Here is a 5,207-nt window from a genome sequence, read left to right on the forward strand (position 1 = left end):
GTCCCCTTCCTCCCTCTATATTTGGGAGAGAAGTAAGGGTTGTCTCCCTTCTCCCACGTCTGAGTTTCCCTGGCCTCTGTCCCTCTGAGTCCAGCTCTCTTCCTGGTGACTCTGAGTTCTGTGTGGGTCACAACTCAGGTCAACACTGGGCAGGCGCCCCCAGCATCCTGCTGCTTCCTGAATAACGGCCTACGTGCAGGGGAAGGCAGATGAATGCGTCTCTTTTCTCTTCACAATGTTATCACACAAACAGGAATAAATAAATGTTTCAGGCTTTCCTAAAGGTTGGAAATACTAAAGTTACAACAAATAAAAGAGACAATTTTAAGCAGCCATCCATACCACTTTTCTTGGAAAAGAATCCAAGAAATTAAATGTCTCATAGGAGGAAACTCTTTCCGTGCGGGCTCTCCAGAACCCAAGTTTGCTCCCTTGATCTTATATCTGCTTTCCTTTCGAAGAGACAGCCTCCCTCTGCAAACCTCCCCACGCTGGGGTGTGCATCCCTTCCCATGTTTAAGAAATACCACCTCCCACCTATAGGGACAGGTCTGTCACACAAGGATCTCCACACCAACCCAACTCCCCAGGAGTTCGTTTAAACCAAGGCTTAGTTATTCCATCCAGAATGGCTCGGCCAAATCGTGCAAGCTGTACGTGGGCTCTGCAAGTCCTCCAGAGCCAGGTAGGCTGTGGGGTATGTGGGAACCCCATACCTGGTCCTATTTAAGGTCTTCCACCAAAACGTGGCCTGAAAATGGACCTCCTTACCCTCCATCAGTGAACGACAGCAGTATGTTAAATCTCCTATTATGAGAGTGAATTTGTCTATTTTCTCCTTGTAGCTCTGTTGCTCTATGTAAGTTGAAGTTAAGTGCATACAAATTTAAAACTTCCTGGTAAATTGGACTTGTTGATATGAAGTGCCCTTGTTTATTTCTAGAAACGCTTTTGCTTTCAAGTCTACTGTATCTCTTATTATATAATTTCCTTTGGGTTTATATTTGCACAGTATATCTTTTCAAATTCTTTTACTTTCAACCTTTTTGTACCATTACGTTTTATTTTTTTAATAAATTTTTAAAAATTAAGAAGAAAAGATGGGGCTTCCCTGGTGGCGCAGTGGTTGAGAGTCCGCCTGCCAATGCGGGGGACACGGGTTCGTGCCCCGGTCCGGGAAGATCCCACATGCCACGGAGCGGCTGGGCCCGTGAGCCATGGCCGCTGAGCCTGCGCGTCCGGAGCCTGTGCTCCGCAACGGGAGAGGCCACAACAGTGAGAGGCCCGCGTACCGCAAAAAAAAAAAAGAAAAGAAAAAAGAAAATGGACCTCTTTATTTTTCAAATACCCGTGGACTAAGAGTTGGTGCACACACACACCCCTCCCAATGACAAACATTAATTCACAGGATAGCATAGAGTAACTTTAGACCCATAAGGAGAAAAGAAAGACTTGTTTTCCCCTAACTTCCTGTACTTTGCAAGGCTGCCCCCTTGAAATTTTACTTTACATTCTTTTGGGGACCGGAATATGCTTCTGTGCTCAACTCTTCCCCCACCCATTCTTCTTTCAAATTGTACTCCCTTAGTCTGGCCCAGAATAAGAAAAGGGGCCTATTGGTCATATACCTTTTAATAGTAGCTTGTGGAGCTTCTCAAAGATCCCCCGTAGAAACTTGGGAAATATTCCTTGTAATATGAGAGACAGATGAAACTCTTAGATGATGGGGCCCTGCTGCTCCCAATTCCTCTCTGAGTTGGGGGCAAGTGAGGAAGGCATGTGTATGTAAGGGAGAAATTCTCCCAGTTATAATAACAATAAAAAGGGTGATGCCTGACCCGTGCTTACCAATTTTTATAGCATCTCTCAATCCTGACTGTGCATTAGAATCACCTGGAGAGCTTTAAAAATACCAATGCCTCACCCCTGAACTATTAAATCAGAATCTCTGGGAATGAGGTCTGGGCATCACTGTTTGTCAAAGCCTGTAGGTGATTCTGATGTGCAGCAGGGCTGAGAACCACTGATGTGTAGGGATGGGAAATTATCACAGCTGGAAAAGGTCACGTTTTGTTGTGCCTGAAATGAATTCTGCAGCCCCAGGCAGCCTTGTTCCATCAGGCTCCTTTGGGCATCCAAGATTCTCAGTGAAATTTCAAATAGAGTGGAGAGTGAGGTATCGGGTTCCTACGATGCAGCTGTTACGGAGGGTCTGGAATGACTGTTATCATCCACCCCAGTGGAAGTTTCCCACCACATACGCAGACTCTTATTTTTAATGTAAAGAGATGACTGCAGTTACCATACAGCGCCTCATAGAGAGTGGACTCTCAACAAATACTTGTTATTTAATAACTTGTTATTTCAAGAGCATAAATGGGCAGTTACCCTCTTCTACCACGAGATGGCGACCTATGAAAGATCACTGTAGAACAATGTTTCAACTCTGCCAAAACAGAAAGGGATGAATAGCAGAACCTAGAGATAAAAAACGGAGCATAGGTGTGGGCATATGGGTGGGTGGGGGGGGGGGGAGGCTTTTGTTTTTGGTTCTTTATCCTTTTAGATAAGCAGATCAACAAAATTCAAGGTGGTTTAAAAAAAGTGAGAACGCAATGGATTCACAGGACTCATCTCCTAAGAGGCTGAGCTCCTTGGTTGACATCTATGTGCTTCGTGGCATCTCAGGAAGGTAGGCCAGGGCTGAGCACTAAGCTACTTTACGTATAAGGTCAGTAAGTGGCCCCAGTTCGGTTGCTCTGCCAATACATCCTCTTCCAGGAAACATGTTTCCAAGTCACCCTGGTCCCTAGATCTCCTCACCCACCCGCCTGGGGAGTTTCAGGGAAACAACTAATCTGCGGAAACAGATACAATCAGTTATACATCAATTAATACAACCTCTGGACAAGCGCCTTTTAATCAAGCTGGCCTTGGCACCAGGGAAGGTTGGTGGGATTTCTTGTCTACTTGGTGGTCCTCGGAGAGGCAGTGGAGTGGCATCTCATGAGCAGTGTTTGATTGATAGGCTGAGATCTAGGTCCTAGTGTCTAAAGAGCATGTATACTCCAGGCGACGGGAGGCTCCACCGTGCCTTGGCTGCGTGCTGCCTCCTGGGACACTGGGCTCCAGGCGGTCAATCACTGCCAGAGAGGTAGGGCTCCCTACCTGGCCATCTGCTCCGGCAGTACCCACGTTGTCCATAAAGCCAGTCACTTGACCCTGGAGGGGAGAGGAGGCAGACAGCACACCACGGGGATGACCTGCTGGCGACTAAAATCTTTGTACTGCTGGATACTGCTGAAGAGGAAATCATAAATTCACAGTCTTCAGGGCATCGGGGCCACCCTTTGACATGTCTCTAGAAAGTATCCTGTCCCTTCCCTGCGATGGCTATTCCAGATCTTCACCACTACTCTCTAATTCCACCCTTACTTCAACTCCCCTGTCAGTAGATGGCTTTGCCTCCTGGTTCCCAGAGAAAATTGAGATCGTGCAGCATGAAATTCCTCAACTTCCAGCTTCCCTCCTACGGATGTGTTTATGTCTGCACCCCTACACCCCCCCACCGACGTTGGAGAGCAGAGGTGTCCGGCTCGTATGGAGACCAGAAGCTCTTCACCTGTGTCCTGATTCCAGAGCCTTCAATCCCTCCCAGGGTTCTCTGGGTCTTTGCTCCACCAACTTTCATGTCTCTCTGTCTTTCTGGCTCTTTCCATGTGCAAGCTCCCCCATCATCAAAAAATGAAACAGAACAAAACCAAACCTGTAGGAGCCCATCCTCCAGCCTGTCTCCGTTCCCTCACACCTAAGTGCTCAGCTTCAGACGAGGGACAGGTGTAGAGACACAGTGGGGTGAGGGAGGAGGGGAAGCCCCTTCCCCTCTTCTCCCCACCCTACCAATGGTCTGTTACCACTCAGCAGTGGAGCAGTGAAAGTAGACGCAGGACCCCAGCAGCAGCACTGCTGTATAAAGTGACAGTGACCTTGAGGTTGAGCTGCTGACATCCGAGCTGGCATCAGAGGCTTCTGCAGGCTGCCGAGACTGTGCGCAGTGAGCCCCTGTCCTAGGTTGCCCTGGGCCTCACCTCCCGCCAAATCGTGCCTTCTGTCTCCAACACCAAGGCCAGAGTGGACACAAGCCAGGCAAGAAGCCTGTCCTGTCTGAGGATCAAATGGAGGCAGGGGCGGCAGCAGAAATAGCACTGAGGGGTGGACATGCTCCGGGCCGAGGTCAGAGTGGGCAGCCAATGGGCACGTGCAGCCTGTGGAGGAAACATTGCGAGGGGGGAGTTGGGCTAATGTTCATGTCACCCTCCATGTTCAAAGAGCAGAGAACCGCCATGCTCAGAGTCCCGTCTGGGAAGTCTTCCAGACAGGCCTCGGTGTCACAGTCACGCCTCTCCCTCGGGCTGAGTACGTCCCTCTCTTGCAGATGCTGTTGCTGAGCACTGACTCAAAGGCCTCCTGGATGCCGACTCTTCAATTGTGCCACAATCATTACAACAAAAACAGCATTGTCTGAGCTCATCCTATGTGCCCAGCAATATGCTAAATATTCTGCATACCTTATCTCAGTTCATTTAATCATCCCCAACTCCATGAAGTTTTATTGTCTTCATCTCACACAAGAGGAAACTAAAACTCAAAGAAGTCATCACCCAAGTTTATGTACGGAACTAGTGAGCGCTGAAGCCAGAATTTGAGCCCCAGTCTGTTTGACTCCATGCCCTCTTGATTCTACGGCCCAAATGGCTGTAACAAGTATGAGTTTGTTCCAACAACTCAGGGGCAAGAAGAGTCGTATGCTAATTGGCAAGATCTCATTGGCCAGGGTCAGCAAGAGGGCCGATACCAGACGTGGTCTTAGCCCATTTTCTCTAAAAAACAAGAGGCAAAGCTTATATTTGTAAAGCTTTATGGGGAGGGGAGTTAATCCCACGGCTGAGACTGAGAGAAAGAGGAAGTGGGGCAGACAAAGAGCAGAATAAATGCAAAGTGGTCCATTATGGAGCTGGCTGTGGTACCACAGGAATTAAAAGGACGGTTCAGCCATGCTGCATGTTTCCAGGAGACCACACGAAACCACGGCACTGTGGAACGGTCTGTTGGGGAGAAGAGTTAGGAATCTCTCGGTTGCTTCCTCCCTGTTGTGGGTCTCTCTCTGGTCAAAATTCACCCTGTGGGGCACTAACTCTCTTGTACTT

Source organism: Orcinus orca, chromosome 2 (genome assembly GCF_937001465.1).
Source record: "Orcinus orca chromosome 2, mOrcOrc1.1, whole genome shotgun sequence".
Classification (NCBI taxonomy): domain Eukaryota; kingdom Metazoa; phylum Chordata; class Mammalia; order Artiodactyla; family Delphinidae; genus Orcinus; species Orcinus orca.